The 18,283-nt window shown below is 40.6% G+C and overlaps 1 long non-coding RNA gene across 3 annotated transcripts in view; it reads left to right on the forward strand.

Annotated features, from left to right (window-relative positions):
* LOC106731469 (uncharacterized) overlaps window positions 1-18,283 on the forward strand; it is a 180,900-nt gene that overhangs the window by 37,840 nt on the left and 124,777 nt on the right. The window contains exon 1 of one of the 3 annotated variants that reach the window (XR_012902922.2): window positions 15,628-15,829. The exons of the other annotated variants lie outside the window; for them this stretch is intronic. This is a non-coding gene — a long non-coding RNA (uncharacterized LOC106731469). Of the gene's footprint in view, window positions 1-15,627; window positions 15,830-18,283 lie in introns of those variants that run through there. 3 annotated transcript variants of the gene reach the window in all.

Here is an 18,283-nt window from a genome sequence, read left to right on the forward strand (position 1 = left end):
CCTGATCCACAGCCTCCTGAAGTCAATGGAAGGAGTCCCATTGGTTTAATTGGGGAATAAAATCGGGCCCATTGTAAATAACCTTTCAACTGAAAATCATTCACTGGCTCCAAAGATACTTTGATTGGGATATTGTTCCTGAACATGCTTCTACTTCTGCACACAAAGGAAAATTACTGCACATTATTTTTTCTTCTGAAATTTTATGTATCATACAGCAATGGATGTAAGAAAATATTCCAACATAACAGGAACATGAACTTCAAAAGTTTCACAGTTTTCATAAACCCCTTTCATTCTGCTTTCTGTGGATCAGATTGTGAACCATCTATTCACAGTGTTGAGAAATTACTCTCCTGAGCAGTCCTATTAACTGCAGTGAGATTGCATTTCATTAGTGTGAGTAAGAGATGCACAATCTGGCCCTATGTCTGTAAAAGAAATATAATAGATTTATGGATTTTAGGGTCTGAAGGAGAAATTGGATGGCCTTGTCTGACCTCAAATGTTGTCCTCTTAGCTATAGGCAGGATCACACTAACACTACTTGTTTAAAGAACAAAGCAAATGAGCAACAAGCTAAGAACTATAGACAGGAGATTGCAGCTAAAAAGAGGCAGCCCGTTATTGTGGGATGTCCTGGAAGAGGCTTCAAGAAAGCAATTGGCAGTTACTGCCTGGCTGAAGGGAGGCATGCTTGGGACTATAGACGATAGTCTACAGTTACTCCCTGACAGGAGGAATTTTGAGCTGGCAAACCCAGAGAGGGAAGAGAGCCAAAGAGACAGGAAAGGCTCAGGGGGAAAGCAGCAAGCTGTGAGAGTGTGTGGACTTTGGCTGCTGAAGAGCAGCTGAGCTGGAACTCAGAGAAGGGGGTTTGGGTTCCCCTACCAGCTCCTGGGAAGTGGTGAGAATCAAACAGTGGAGTGCAGACTGCCTGGGACAGTTCACCGTGAAAGACTGATACTCCTGAAGGGGAGGACCATAGTGACCTGGTGGGAGGGCCAAGTCACAATAAGGAACCTGACACTCTTGGAATGAGAGAGGCCACAGGGTGATGGGTGGAGACAGTGGTACCTGCCAGGAGCTAATTTCACCAGACCCAGGTGAGCTCACAGACTTGCTGGATCCCTAGGCAAGGCTGAGTGAGGTGGCTCCGTGCTCCTGGGAGGAGTGGGGCCTTGAGTGGAAGGGAAGGGAGGGAGTTGGGGCAGATGGCCCTCGGCACTACCCAGACCGTGTCCTTCCCAGTATTGTTGAGAGAAGGTTGTGCAGGACTCCAGTGGTCATTTAAAGGGCCCAGAGCAGTTGAATCACTGGACTCGGGGGCAGTTGCCCTCTTTTTTCCCCCATTCTGGTACCTCCTCCCCCCGCACACATCCCATCAGCAGGCCTTCCAAGAGAGGACTAGGGGAGGCATCCTTAGTGGTGGGTGGATCTTGTGACATAGGTGTCCTGTACTCCTGTCTTGCAAATACCCACACACAGGCTCACGACCATTCTCCTGCTATACATTTGCTGACCTTCTCCTCCTCCTGCTAAACACTCAGCTTGCTAAACATCCAGCCTGCTTGGAGCTTGATTAACCTCATGTGTGAATTGCCTGGCAAGGACTAATTACTTGTACTTCCTTCTGGCACACTGAAAAACAAGTTTTATATTTGCCCTCCAGACACAGACAGGACATCAGGATTGCGAAAAGGCTATAAAACAGCTCTTCATCAGTTTCTCGTCATTGTTACCAGAATAGGACCTTACGACTTCACTTCCTCGGAAAGGGGGTTACTGAGACTGGACAAAATACAGGTGCCAGTGCTATTTGTCCCCATCCCCCTAAAATCCCCCTTCCACGAAGGGGAGCGATCAGATATTCCTGCTTTTGGAATGTCAGCCTGCTTGTTAAACATTTAACAATCTGAATTCAGAGACAATCATGCCCCTAGCTTTTTGTTCAATGCACACAAATCCTTTAGCAGAAGAACCACAATGATATTAAAGATGACCGAAGAGCACCTTGTGTGCGAACCTTAGTAGAGCACAGTTTGATCTCCACATTTGTTGCTGAAATTGAAATTGAAGGCTGAGTAAATAAGGAATAGGACAGTGCATCTTGTACAACATATCTACAAGAGACTGCAGGGGAAGTAAGGGAACGGGGAGCTTAATACATAAAATAAGATGTGGAGGTCCCAGGTTATGAATGAAGTACAGATGAGAATTTGAGGCAGAAATGGGAATACATTGGCAGTAGGGAATTTGCTAATGATCACTCGATCAGAAGGCCAATGAAAAGATTACTAAATCAGAAGCTTTGCAAAGTAGAACAAGTAGGGAGACTGGCTGGCTCGGGGGATTGCCTGTGGTGATAAGCCCTCTTACAGCCTAGGTCACCAGATGGAATCAGATCAATAGTAGAGCTGGTTGAAGAAACTCAGCTAGAACCCTATTCCTCATTTACAAACATCCCATTTCAACATTGTTTCATTTTGAAATGACTTTTCCTTGCATTCAATTTTATCACAAAATAAAGATTGCTGAAATAAAAATAAAACATTTTGATTTTGTCTAAAAACAGTTTAAGGATCCAAAATAACTTTTAATACAATCCCTTCCCAGAGAATTTTGATATGTTTCTGATTTGTCTCTGATTCAGAATAAATCAGATTTCAAATCTCAGAATCTTTGTGAAGGAGAATACAGGTGTCTGAAGCACAGGCAGTCAATAGTGAGAGCCCATAAGTTTTATAACCGGTGGCAGATTTGAAGATATTTACTTTATATATTTTGACACATGACATTGATAGTTTGTGTGTTAATGATTATAAAGCTTTAACTTTTGGAATCTATTGTCACTAAATAATTATTGTCTAACCCCCCATAATTTCCTGCAATGGCAAAAATTTAAATAGCTCATTTCAAAATATGCTTAAAATCCACCATTTTCACAATGATGAAAATTTAACAGTTTAAAATTAAAAATGCTTAGAATAAACATCAATATTAACCATGGAAAACATTTAAAAAAATCTGCTAAAAGCTTATATGCAACAAGTGTAAGGAAATGTATATGGGAAAGAACAAAATGCACAGATCGATTCTTCATTCATTGTAACAACAAAAGAGTTTATTTACTCTCTCCTTGAGCTACAAAGCAAGTCTGTGTCCCTTTTGGAGTTTGTCTAAGCTTTACATTATGATAGGACAATTTCTAGGAGTGTCTAATCTGAGCCACTAATTCTACTCTCTCCATCTGGAAACTTCAAAGTGATACTTATGAGACCGGCCTTCAATATGGCTCTACACTACCAGTATTTAGCCATGTAGTCTACTCTTTTCCAATATGGAGACCATCGTTCCTTGTAACGTGAACTTTTCTGTCAGAGTCTCCCCATCATATTTCCTGAGATACAAGAAGGAAACACTATTCTCAATTAGATCATCATGACCTTACCCTGATAGTTTAAAGACAGTTTACTTACCATCGTGTTCAGAGAGAGTTGATAAGAATGATAAGGAGCATGAAATAGCTCTGATTTGACGAGAGATAGAAAATGTTGGGATTGTCTACCTTTCGAAAGGAGTTGAATAAGTGGGGATAAAATAAGAGTACATAAAATAATGAATGATCTAGAGTTGGTAGATTGGAAGTTTCTGTACTCCAGTTAATAGGTACAAGGGAATATTATAACTAATCAAAGGAAATACTTTTTCACTCAATGTATAATTAAACTGTGGGCTTCATTGCAACAGGATGCTGTTGAGGGAAAGAATTTAGCAAGGTTCAATGGGAAACTGTGTGTTTATAAAGATAACAAAAAACAAGATATATAATAGTAAATGGTCACACACCATTTGGAAAGGCTATGAAATTAGGACATAAGAACTGCCGTACTGTATCAGACCTGAGATCCATATAGTTCTGGCCTCTATCAGAACTGATACTAACCCAGTCTGGTAATTCTCATGCTCCTACCTTATGCTTCCTAATTCCTAACTATTAGGGTGAGACCTTTATGGGAAAGATTATTATACGCTGGCTACTGTAGTGTTTCTTTTACCTTCTTTGAAGCACATGGTGCGCTCTAGTATTGGATACAGAATATTGGACCAGATAGAACTTGGTTCTGATCCAGTATAGTAGAGCCCAAGTTCCTGGTTTTTCAGGCCAACCCATGATAGATCATGCTCTACTACTAACAGCCTTACTGTTTCCCACGTTTCTCAAAATTAGAACTTGTCAAACTTGTCATTTTTTTGTCAAAAAGTAGGCTTTTAAAAATGCAACATTCTGTGTTTTGCAAAATTTTCCTTAAGTTTTTTCACTTGGTCTTTTTATCATAATGTTATTGAAATTTTATCAAAATGGTTTTGAGAATAAAAGTTTTTTTCTGTAATGGAAACCTGATGTAAAATATGAAAATGTGGGTTTTAGTACATGAAAATATTTGGAAATGACTTAGAAGAATTTACAAGAAAACATGACATTCATATACTCACACACAAAAGGATACATGTCGATTTATGTGAAATGGAAGCATCTCTGAAACTTCGCTTCTTTTGTGTGTGTGTGTGTGTGTGTGTGTGTGTGTGTGTGTGTGTTTGTGATCCCCCCCCCCCCCTCCATTTTTTAACCAGCTCTTATAAAGAAATCCCTCTCTCTTTTTGCACCAGAATTCTCAGTCCAGGAATTACAAATGTAGAGCTATACATTCCGATTAATCAGTTACAGATGCAATTGAGAAAGCTGGATACTGAACAGTAGTTTCCCAGGAAAAGGGGATAGATGGCACATAGCAGACAGGTTAATGAAGATGTCTGCTCAATGTGATCTCCAGTTATATTAGCTAGGGCAAAAATGATAGGGGTTATAAAGCCTCGTACTTCAGAGCATAATCTGATCAGCAAATGTGGTCAAAAAAGATTTCTTTCTAGGATATGATAGTGTACAATGTGATGATGCATTATGTTGCTGAGCATGAAAAGAGGTTTATGCCTTTCTTAGAGCAAGCCATCATTGACTATTATTAAAGATCAGATTCCAGGCAAAATGAACCTTTGATCTGATCAATTACACAGTTCCTGTGTATGAGGATGAGAGGAGGAAAGGGAAAAACATGGAGCATGTATCTCAGGATATTTGAGGGCTTTATCAAAAACTGTTTCAAAGATCAGTCCTCATGTCCACAGAATAAGTTTAAAGTATCTGATGTGAGTTTGGTCTTAGCAGACTCAGTCCTATATTATGGATGATTCTGAATTAAACACCAGTGTTCTATTAATAACCTTCAATTTTTATGCTAAACTTTGCAATTTGCTGGCATTATTTAAGCTAATATGTCATTATTTTGCATAGTTACAGTCTCTTATTAACAGTGATATAATATTTTGGAAAAGAAAGATCAATATGGCCTCTACGATGTTTACATAGAAAATGAGTCATTTGTAAATCCCAATGTGTGTAGGTTTTACACTATAGCTGCATTTCTAATGATGTTCATAAATTTCAGCAGACTGTATAGATTTAACTACAATTATAAGACCATATGAAGTGAATAGAGGAAAGTAATCATAGGAAGAATTATAGGAAGGCAGGCAAATTTTCATGGCTGGTAAAATGGAAAAAAAATATATTTTTGCCATGTTTCCTAAAGGTGAAAATATGGAATTTTCTTTTCATATTATTTTTTTTACTGAAAGGCTATTCTGTTCAGTTAAAAATGACTTCTTTATACCAGATTATAGTCAGCTTCCATCTTCAGCCACTGGAAAAGATGTGTTAGTTGGAAATATGAGTTCAGTGAAATGAAAGCTGTGGATCGGGGGACTTAATTTTTATGAATTAAATTAATATGATTTGTAATCAGTAAAAATTGTGAAATGTCACTAATTTAGAAGGACACCAGTAACTTCAAATGACATTTCCATATCAAATCGTTGTACTTTATAAGTAATCACCAGCATTACTAGAAATGAAAGAGATTTTTCAATTTTGTTCCAACTCTGATAGATTTCCCTCCCTGAATGTTCACTCAGAACTCTGTGTGCAAGGTCAAAAAATCAGGTTAAGTTTTATATATTTTGGATCTTTAAATTTCTACAAGTTGTTCTACTTTCTGGTATCAGATAAGCCCAGGTAGTGGCCAGACCTTGGGGAAGAAAGTGTTCATTCAGCAAAAATTAAGAGGTGTAGTCTCCTTTGATACATATGTCTAAGTGACATGGCAAAAACTGAAGTCCAGACTCTTACCTGCTGCATGCTGACATAGCTTCATTGTGTTCTGATTTATATCAGATGAAGATATGTGCCTGAATTTCCCCATCATTGTTTCCTTTCTCCCACTTAGATGGTTGCATTGAATGATTTTATACTGGCTTCCTGATCCATGTGAGGATGGAAGTATTAAAAACTGTAGTGATATGCAAATGGGCCATGATGGTACAGGGGTTATCTTGCTCTGTGGGGAGCTGCAGGCCCAAAGGAGCTGGCTGTTGAGGAAGTGTTATGAATTTCAGCAATTCACATTTGGAATGAAGTGGAAGGACAAAAGGGCAATGTTTAAGATAAATGCATGTATGCCCCAGGGCTATGCATGCCATGCAGAAATAGAACTCTATGCATAGAAAAAAATGACCTGTACAGATGAACAAGGATGTGTAAAGAATAATCAAGGGTAAGAAAGACTTGTAAGTTATAAAATATTAGTATAGAAGAGGCCTAGACACATTACAGAATGGAATTAAGAGTGCAAAAAAGTGATAAGAAAAGCAAAGGCAGAGAATGAAAAGAAGATTGCACAGGAGGTTAAGACAGATAATGGGAAATGTTTCAAGTGCATAAGGAGCATGAGGTCAGTGAAGGAAACAGCAGGGCACTGAAGACATGGCAATGGTAATTTATTGACTGCACATTTCTAAAAAGAGTAATGTATTCTGTGCATTGGTGCACTCACAAAAGGAGGACAGAGGACAGATGCCAGAGACAGACATAAGTGTCCCAGGATAGGCAGAAGAAATATAGGAGGGGAGAAGAGAAAGGAGTCTGGCTCATGCTGGATTCCCCCAATGACCTTACAGAATGGGCAAATGGTGTCAGAATGGGATCTCAATTGAGGAAAACAATGTCTCCTCATTATGCCAGCTCAACTGACAGGGAAAACACTCTATCCAACCAAGCGTCCCAAACGGTAAGTTCTGTTAGCTTTAAGGGGAGCTAACTGCTTTACAAAATGAGCTGGATTTTGCCAAACTGACCCTGAGACTCTTACATGCTTCTGGTATCACAGCTAGGGTTAGTTAGTCAATGGGTATAATGCATTCTGTTCCTTCAATCCCCAACTAGGGGAAATACTTGAACAATAACGGCTGTGGGGAATGTGGACAAGGCAATAATTACCTCCCATGGCACTGATAAGTATCAAGGCTTTAAGCCAAGATATTTTTACACAATGGGAAACACAGTTATTGTGTGAATATATGAGAATGTATAGGAAGCTTTATGATGATAGAAGATCAGGAAGACATATACCTCTCACATACAGGTCAAATTCCTTTTAATACCGTTTTACAGTACTACATATCTCCCATAAGTGTCCTTGGTTAGTTTATATCAAAGCTACTCCTTATGTAAAAGCACTGGGCTAGATCTTCACATGATGTAAATTGGTTTAAGTCTGTTGAGTTTGGGGAAGCATATTGAATAAGTTCAGGCATCCTTCAGCCATTTGCTAGGTCCATATAGTCGTCATCTCGCTTTCAAGCTCTTTCCTGGTCTAGACATGAGAAGCCAGATTCTCTGGTCTGCTAAGGTCAGTTTGTATTATCAATTGGACATTTCCAATGAAGATTTCCTGCTGCAGAAGAGAATCTCTGCTGACGTGGAGTTGGTGGATATAGCTGTTCTCTTGATTCCTAGTGTGGGAGAGAAAAAAGTGTGTTGAAGGCAGTCTGGGAGCAGGTGGAATATGATGGAGCTGAACTCTGCCTTACCAGTTATCTACTGTCATAAGGCAATTTCCACCAACAGTCCCAACATCATAAGTTAGGGCAGGAGTCTTTAAATCAGGGAAATGCAAATTGCACTAGGTCCAAATGCAGCTCAGGAATATTGGAAAATTGAGATGTCTGACGATGCTTCCATCAAAATCAATAGGAATTTTTTTGTCTTCAGTAGGATCAAATTTGAGTGGTAGGGACTCCTGACTCTGGCATGTATTCACTCACACAGGTATGCTGGTTCGCTTTAATGGGAGCATTTGTATAAATAAGTGCACATGCTTATCAGTGTGAACAGGGTTTAGACAAGCTACCCTATAGTACATCAGACTTTCTGTTGTTTGCCTTTATTTCTAAGCAATTATTTTAAATTGTGGCTGATTTCAGTTCACATTTGCTTTACATGGTCATAAGAGTTTCCAAATTATACATATATATTATCGAGTTTTATGTGGGAACAGTCAGGATACTGATTAGGAGACTTCTGTAACAATCTCATGGAGATTATTTTCAACAGGTCCTTGAGGGCTTGCAGAAAATACTCTGGAAAGCAGGCAGTGGAGTTACGCTGCCCTGCCATAGGTTACATTGGGGTTGGTAGAACAAGGGAACTTAATGCAAAGGCAGATTATCAGTAAGTGGCACCATGTAGCCATAGTATAGATTTAGTGGCTATACCAATTTTAAACCAGAGTTATGTTGCTAATTTCAGTGACACTGCCCTAGGTTCACTTTGGTATTAGGAAGAAGAGAATTAGGCCCCAAATGTAGATTTCAACAACAATTTCTCTTTCTGTAGCTGCTGCAGGTGTGAAATGGCTGCCACAAAGTCTGTTCTCAAATGTGCAAATGTTTCCTAAACAGTGAGACCTGGTGAGGCCCCATTTGGAATATTGAAAACACTCCTGGCCATTTGTGAAGGTACAAATTGAATAATATATAAATTTAGTAAGTTAAAGGCCTAAACAAGTCTGAATTTGGTGAACCAGTAATTAAAGGGACCTCAATGACCAAAAAACCCCAACCAACCAAGCAAACAAAAAACAAAACTCCCCAAAAACAAGGAATGGAGGAGGTTTGTGCTGCAAAGCTTTATGAATACATGTCAAGGAAGAGGGAAAAGGGGCACAAGCAAGCAATGGAAGGGCCAGGAAAAGCTTCTTTTCAGAGCATAGTTAGTGTATTGAATAAATCATTAAGTGACGCAAAAGGAGCAACTAGTCAGGATTGAAAAGGTGCTTGGAAAAAAATGTTGGAAACAGCTATAGGGAGGAACAACTGTTAACTCAACAAAGGAAACAGACCTAGAGGGGCTTCCTGACCTTTTTCCATCTTAAAATGTCCTATATAATCACCAAATACATCTCCTCTAGTGTAAATACATTTTGGCCTGTAGCCTTGAGGTTTATTAACACTGTGGAAGGTAATTACTGCCTTGTCCACACTCCCCACAGCAGTAATTGTTTAAGTATTTCCCTTATCCTGAATTGCAGGAAAACAATCCATTACATAAATCTACTGACAAACAGTTATGCTGCAGCGGCTCTCAAAGTGCAATACTCTCTCTGTTAATTTCGGTAAAACTGCACATTTTTGTAAATGAGCTAAGCCATAGAAAGTGACAGAATGTTACATTGCAGTGGCCTGGCTGAGCTAATGGTACAAAATGAACGAATGTTTTCACTGCCTGTCCACTGAGTTAGGCTGGCATAATAAAATACTGTTTTCCTCAGTAGAATATGTCTTTCTACTACACTTCTCTGTCATAATAAATGACTAACCTGGGATTAAATGGGTTGTACCTGGACGCAGAATGCTAGTAATGGAAACGAACTGTTAGATCATCCAGTCCATCTCCCTGCCAGTGCTACATGCCATACATTACATTTCATTGTGTTCTTTCCAATTGAGTTTTAAATTCTCAAGTAATGACCCTTTAGCATTTCTTTAAGGAGAATGTTTCACATTCTTATGGATCTCACCATCGGGAAGTTTTTCCTAAATGTTTCTTAGTTTCTTTCCACCACTCCTAGTTATACCCAATTTATCACAGGAATGAACACCCTTCAGATAGTTGTAGGCTGTTACCATATGTCAGTCTTCATTTACCCAGACTGCAAGAACCAAATTCTGTATTAAGTTATGCCTGCACAGAATTTGGCTCCACCTTTTCTCTCTGTTAATCTGTTCCCAGACACTAAGGCTTTGAATCAGGCATGAGCAAAGATGACAAATGTCAGAGCTGATCTGACTGTGGCTTGGGACCTCTCTTAAAGAAATAATTATTACAGATAATTTCTGTCTTTATTATTTGCAAAATGCCTTTTAACTTCCATCTGAAAATGTGTAAGTCCTTTAATTCAGTGCCATGCTATGTGTAGTGAAATCCATACCCACCTCCCACATGGGCTGTAAAGCTTTCAGGTCTACAGGTCATTGTATCTGTTTCATTGGGATGACAAATCAAAGGTATTTCATACAGAAAAGAAATAGATAAGACTGAATGCATGTGAAAAGGCTACTCTCTGGGCATAATTAGACCCTAGATGAAATGAAATGGCTCAAACTCAACCCAGGAAGAATGAAAATCATTCTGATAGGAAAAAGCTGCAATTGGTCCAACTCACTGTGAGCCACTTGTTAAGCCAGGATTGCTCAGGGCACATCAATCACTGCTCCATTACACTTTTCCTTGCCTGATTCTGGATTTGTTTCAAGGTCCTTATCTGTAAAGCCCTTAAACATTGTAGTCCATTGAAGATGAGGGGCTCAGCTCTTCCCAGGAGGTAATCTGTAACCTTCTAGAATTGGCCCCTACAACTCCCAAAATATCCTGTCCCACCATGCACTAATTTTTGTTTAAAATCTGGGACCAGTTTTTAAGGGGTTTGTATAGTTCAGGATTTCCTAGAGTTTTGGGCCTCCCCCCTCCTCTTTCAGTTTTGCTGGTGTAAATAGGGAATGGTTCTATTGAAGCTAACATTGCTACACTGAGGTAAACCTGGAGTACTAAGAAGTTTGGCTAGAAAAAGGCTCTTACATGACACAGAACACAGTTTTAAATGACAAAGCAGCACATTTTGGGAAAGTCTAATAGAGATGTATGAATTTACTCTTTATTTAAAGGGTACATGTAAAATTCTGTGTTTTTCATCTTAGCCGTACAGAAATGGTTTGTTTTAATTGTGACCAAATGCTTGCTTTGTGTATCTTTTCCACCGCAAAACTGAGCTTTTATGCCATCTACCTTTCAGTGCTGGAGTTCTCTTCATATTAGCTCAGGCTTTATATCTTTTTATTTAAGGTGCACTGAGTTTTATGGGCTTTTGTCCTTTTTATGTCCTTTTGTCTCCTTTGAGGTTCTCCCATACATCTTAACTACCTGGAAGATGAGGATACTCATCACCTTTTGCAAAGCACTCAACATCTCTTAGGATTGGGCCCTTTGCTTTATGCACACATGTTGTCAGTGAGTATTCAGTAAAGTGCTTAGCTTTTTACTTTATACTGGGTCTCAGTGTGTTTATTCAAAACTTCCAAAAGTCTAAGGGTACGTCTACACAACAATGTTATTTTGAAATAATGAGTGTTATTTTGAAATAAGTTAGTCAGCAGCTACACAGCAGGCAGTTATTTCGAAATAATGTTGAAATACTGTCAAGCTGGAGGACTTCTTACTCTGACTTCTGTAACCCTCGGGCTACGTCTACACTGGCCCCTTTTCCGGAAGGGGCATGTTAATTTCAGCTATCGTAGTAGGGAAATCCGCGGGGGATTTAAATATCTCCCGCGGCATTTAAATAAAAATGTCCGCCGCTTTTTTCCGGCTTTTAGAAAAGCCGGAAAAGAGCGTCTACACTGGCCCCGATCCTCCGGAAAAAGCGCCCTCCGGAAAAAGCGCTCTTATAGGAATAAGAGCCTCCGGAAAAGGGCGCTTTTTCCGGAGGATCGGGGCCAGTGTAGACACTCTTTTCCGGCTTTTCTAAAAGCCGGAAAAAAGCGGCGGACATTTTTATTTAAATGCCGCGGGAGATATTTAAATCCCCCGCGGATTTCCCTACTACGATAGCTGAAATTAACATGCCCCTTCCGGAAAAGGGGCCAGTGTAGACGAGCCCCCGTTGTATGAGGAATAAGGGAAGTTGGAAGAAGAGTGCTCTATTTTGAAATAAGTGCTGTGTAGATGCTCTCTATTTCGAAATAAGCTATTTTGAAATAAGCTATACAACTGACACAGCTCAATTTGTGTAGCTTATTTCGAGTTAAGCCCTTCTGTATAGATGCACCCTGAGACACAACATTCTGAAATGGCTGGTTTGATAAAGTTTAGCTTTAAAAATAAAGCAAACAAAAACAAACCTTCAAATACCCTGTTAATCTTAAAGGAAGGAGGTCATTGAAGTAGTTGAAGTCATTTAGTATCCTTTAGGGAGGTTTCTTTCCCTAAATTAAACTTGGTGTAACCCTAGGTTTCCTGGTATTTAGAAGAGCTCTGTGGTGGCTATTAAATGTATAGTTTAATACAGGACACTAGTGGCAAAACAGTTCTGGGAATTTAGGAATGTCATCCTCTGCCTGGAATTTCTGAATGAAAAGCAAAATGTTAACTGTTTCTTATGTTGAACTTGTTAATAGTTCCTATGCTAACTCACCATTTTAACACTGTTCTTCATCCTGGTCCTATTGAAGTTAGCTAGGCTATCTTCAGTAGCACTAGAATGTGATCTAAGAAAACATCTCAGGATATGTTAACGCTACATGGAAATAACAAAATAACGGGTGCGCTATTTTGCCATCCTGATAAACCTCGTTGCACAAGGGATAAGGGATGGCTTGAAATAGCGTGTAATTTTGAAATTTGGTGGTGGGTACATCACCAAATTTCAAAATAAGCTATTTTGAAATAGATTTGAAATAAGATACACAATTTGCATAGCACAAATTACGTATCTTATTTCAAGTTTAGGGTGCTGTGTAGACGCATTCTCATTCTCATCTTAGCTATGTGTATGTTTTGCAGTACGTGTAGTCAAATCAACTTTTGACTGAAGTTGGTCTGGCAATGTATATTCACATGTGAGATCAGAATAGAGCTCCTCCTAAAACATGTTATACTGTTGGTTAGAGATCCTAAGCACTGGTATTTACAAAATGGCCTTAAAAATTCACGTATTAAATCTCTGGATGTGTCAGTTTCGAGTATCCACAGGATGCAACCCATTCCACCTGCAAATAGGCATTTACTTTTGCAATTCTAGTAATTGTGTATCTAATTGCTTATGGTCATATGATTTTTGATGAACAATGAATGGGTCTGCAGGTTTAATAGCACAATTTAAAAATCTGGTCCTGCTTGTTGATATTATTTAGGTACTAAGAACTGTTATTCCTGGTGTTATTTATTTTAAATAAAAAACTTCTTTGGAGAGTGAGGAATCGTCTCACAACTATTTTCCTTTTTTGTTTCCTTTCCTCTTCCTTCACAGATCATGTGTCATTTTCATTCCCTTCCCTAATTCATGGGAAGTGTGAGAAGGTACATTTCAGTCTTGCATTTTATTTGCTATACTGATGTCTCTATTTATTCAGGTGGTAATGGTGGTACTGATGGAGTTATTAGCAGGAACACCTAGAAGCTCCCAATGAGATCAGGGTCCCATTGTGCTAGGCACCCAACAAATCCATAGTAATATCCAGTTTCTCCTCCAAACAATTGACAGTTTAAGTAGACAAAGGGTGAGGGATGAAGTGTCTTGGCCAACGTCACACACAGTAGGTAGGTATCAGAGCTAGGAACTGAATGACATCTCAAGTGTCCCAGTTTAGTGCATCATTCATTAAATCATGCTGCTTTTCAAGAGTTTATATGGCCTCCTCATCAAAATATTTTAATCATTCACAATTCAATCAAATATTTGACTGAATGGTGCAGGCTTGGTAATAGGAAAGAAATTCTTACTGGTTTCTGTCCAGCCTGAGGCTATCACCAGTTACCACCCAATGGCTACTCAGTGACCAGTGTGAAACACGTGCGTTGATCCTGTTTCCAACAGGCAGGTGTCAACATTACAAATCTGGCATCTTTGCTTATAGATGTCCAAACTTGAATAAACATTGTGACGATATGAACCGTCACACCAGGGCAAAAAGAAATAAAGAAACCAAGCAGCTGACTCCAACTAACCAATCATCTTGGAAACTGCTGCAGTGGGAAGGGCGTGGAGTCAGTGTAAGTCAAAGATTGGCTCATTCCAGAAAAAAGAGCAGAGGACGAGAGGTAGCATGCAGGAAGACTGGGAGGCTGAAAGACAGCTTCAGAACGGAGCAGGAAGAATGCAATTCTCCATAGGAGAAAGGTACTGAGTTTGGGGAGAATTGAGCACAGGCTGTCGCCAGTTTCTCTGGTAAACACTGGATTTGCCTGAAACGTAAGAGATCTTGTGAGGAAATGGAACAAAAGACTTTGGTGGGGGGGATGATGATGATGATGATGAAGTAAAAAATGATACACCCTCTTTATAAGAGTTTCTATGTTCTTTCTTCTCTCACCCTTTTTGTGATGGTCAGGTTATCCTTGTTCACTGGCCAGTAGCTGGTGACATGTGGTGATGAAGAATGTGGGGATCAGCTGGAGGCCCAGTTCACCTTAATGATTGTCAGTCAAAGTCCAAGGGGCAAGTGAGAGTTCATTGGGCACAGACATGGAATGTGAACTACTCTTTTCCTCCTCAAAGTCATGGCTGAAGAACTCTGGTGATGCAATGGGGGAAGGGTTACATTACCATTGCTCACACAGCATCTCTATAAATGGAGAACCTTAGTATTTTGTTGGCGGGAATCCAGGTTTTTACACTCCCTCCGGGTGTACTCTTTCTCTCTCACTTATACGGACGATGTGGTCAGTCCTGCCTATGTTTTATTTAGTAACATCTGAACATCCACTGGGGCAACACCTTTGCCAAGTGTCTGTGACATGATGGAAGTGTGTTATAACTGAGAGGCAAATTATTAAAACATATATAATTATTTCATTGTCTGTAGCTGTAATAAGTGCTTAAGTCCCACTTTGCACAAGAACACACACTAGCTGGGGGACCCCGATCGAAGAAGCAGGCTCTGAATCCCATTTTTGACTAAGCAGAAGAGACAGTATTTGTGACTGGGGCGGTTTACTCATCTGCAGGGCAAACTGATACAAACCTCTTGATTGATAATATCCCATAGGCAACATACAGGTAAAATGCTGCAGTACGAGAGTGACAGCAGACGGGAGGGGAATTCACATAACCTAACCAACTTTTAGGAAAAGGAATCTGCCTGTAGAGACAGTATGTTAGATTCTGATCTGACTTGAGGTGTAAATGGAGTCATTACTTCAAAGCCTGTGGGCTAGATCCACAGTTCCAGTGCAGCAGCTTCAGTGGTGCTCTGTTACTTTATGCCAGCTGAGGATCTTGTTCAATGGTGCTATGCTGGAGGAAGGCAAGTCAGACCCACGGTGTCATGTGTTTAAATGGTCTAGCAGTACTGCTTCCCTCCCTTCTTCCCTCCCTCCACACGCTGGTTTTTAAAGTGTTAACTTTATAAAACCCTGACATTATTTACCACTTACAGTGACTCTTCCATGCAGGTATACAAATTGGATTCTTTTGATGGAAGCTAGCCGGTGATGCCTGGAGGTATTTAAGAACAACATGAGGCTCCTAGGCCTGGAGTCTTGCCCCAGGTTAAGGAGAAAGATGTGTTTATTAACTGGCAAATGGGGACTCCAGACCCATGCTGGCATGAAGTATGCATCCTGCACGTGAACCTTGGAAATAAGAGTGCTGAAATCAAGGTACAAATGAAGTGATCCATCTTTGTAAAAGCTTCTCCAGAACTGTGGTAAATTCTCCATTCCTCTGAGTCTTTATAGTGAGATTGGATGTCTTTTTAAAATATCAGCTGTAGCCCATACACGAGTTAGAGATGAGGTTTTATGGCTTGTATTATTCAGGACATCATTTCAGATGATCCCTTTTGACCATAACATCTATGAACTCCTCTTGCAATACAACCACTGAACATCATGTATCAGAATCACACTCCCACTGCACACGGATCTTCTACCGCTAAGGGAAAGGCTGGCTTTCCCACAGGGAAAGCTCCTGCCCTTGGTTTGTTAGAGCATGTTTGGAGGTGAGGGTGGAATATTTGGACATGCTACAGGAGCACTTTGGGTACCTGGCAGTGCGGGAGCCAGATAGGGACTGGCTCATCTTCCTCATTCTAGAATCATAGAATCATCGAGCTGGAAGAAACCTTAGGAGATCATCAAGTCCAGCCCCCTGCCCAAGGCAGGATCAATCCCAACTAAATCAACCCAGCCAGGTCTTTGTCAAGCTGAGACTTAAAAACCTTAAAAAGGAATGGAGAATCCACCACCTCCCTCGGTAACCCATTCTAGTGCTTCACCACCCTCCTAGTGAAATAGTTTTTCCTAATATCCAACCTAGACCTCACCCACTGTAAGTGGAGCCCATTGCTCCTTGTTCTGCCATTCATCACTACTGTGAACAGCCTTTCTCTGTCCTTTTTGGAACCTCCCTTCAGGAAATTGAAGGCTCCTATCAAATCCCCCCTCACTCTTCTCTTCTGCAGACTAAACCAATCCCTCAGTCTCTCCTCATGAGTCATGCGCTTCAGCCCCATAATCATTTTGGTCACCCTCCGCTGGACCCTCTCTAATGCGTCCACATCCTTTTTGTAGTTGGGGCCCCAGAACAGGACACAATACTCCAGATGTGGCCTCACCAGAGCTGAATAAAGGGGAATAATCACTTCCCTGGATCTGTTGGGAATGCTCTTCCTAATGCACCCTAATATGCCATTAGCCTTCTTGGCTACAAGGACACATTGTTGACTCATATCCAACTTCTCATCCACTGTAATCCCCAGGTCCTTTTCTGCAGAACTGCTACTTAGCCATTTGGTCCCCAGCCTGTAACAATGCTTGGGATTCTTCCGTCCCAAATGCAGGACTCTGCACTTGTCCTTGTTGAACCTCATCAGATTTCTTTTGGCCCAGTCCTCTACTCTGTCCAGGTCACTCTGGCCCTATCCCTGCCCTCAAGCATATCTACCTCTCCCCCAGCTTAATGTCATCTGCAAACTTGCTGAGGGTGCAATCCATCCCTTCATCCAGGTCATTAATAAAGATGTTGAACAAAACCAGTCCAAGAACTGATCTTTGTGGCACTCCGCTAGAAACCGACTGCAAATGTGACATCGAGCTGTTGATCACTACCCGTTGGGCCTGACAGCCTAGCCAGCTTTCTATCCATTTTACAGTCCATTTATCCAATCCATACTCCTTTAACTTGCTGGCAAGAATATTGTGGGAGACCGTGTCAAAAGCTTTGCTAAAGTCAAGGTATATTACGTCCATTGACGTTCCCATATCCACAGAGCCAGTTACCTCCTCATAGAAGCTAATCAGATTGGTCAGGAACGACTTGCCCTTGGTGAATCCATGCTGACTATTCTTGATCACATTCCCCTCTTCCAAGTGCTTCAAAATGGATTCCTTGAGGATCCCCTCTATGATTTTTCCGGGGACTGAGGTAAGGCTGACTGGTCTGTAGTTCCCTGGATTGTCCTTCTTCCCTTTTTTAAAGATGGGCACTACATTTTCCTTTTTCCAATCATCCAGGATCTCTCCCGATCTCCATGGCTACGTCTACATTGGCACCCTTTTCCAGAAATGCTTAAAACGGAACAGTTTTCCATTATAAGTATTTCCAGAAAAAGCGCGTCTACATTGGCACAATGCTTTTCCGGAAAATGATGATCGGGGCTTTTTTGCGGAAAAGACTACTGTGCTGTCTACACTGGCCCCTTTCCGGATCAGTTTTTCCAGAAAAGGACTTTTGCCCGAACGGGAGCAGCATAGTTTTTCCGGAAAAACACTGACAATTTTACATTAGATCGTCATTGCTTTTCCGGAAAAGCAAGCGGCCAGTGTAGACAGCTGGCAAATTATTCTGGAAAAGCGACTGCTTTTCTGGAATAAGTGGCCCAGTGTAGACATAGCCCATGAGTGTAACCCTCAAGGGCCGTGTCCAGACTCAGGGGTTTTTTCGGGAAAAGTAGCCTTTTCCCGAAAAAACTTCCCCTGCGTCCAGACTCAAGCCGCGTTCTTTCGAAATTATTTCGAAAGAACGCAGCTTTTCTTTCGATGGCGGTAAACCTCGTTTTACGAGGAAGAACGCCTTCTTTCGAAAGTCCCTCTTTCGAAAGAAGGTGTTCTACA

This window comes from Pelodiscus sinensis, chromosome 3, assembly GCF_052426305.1.
Source record: "Pelodiscus sinensis isolate ZL-2025 chromosome 3, ASM5242630v1, whole genome shotgun sequence".
Classification (NCBI taxonomy): Eukaryota; Metazoa; Chordata; order Testudines; family Trionychidae; genus Pelodiscus; species Pelodiscus sinensis.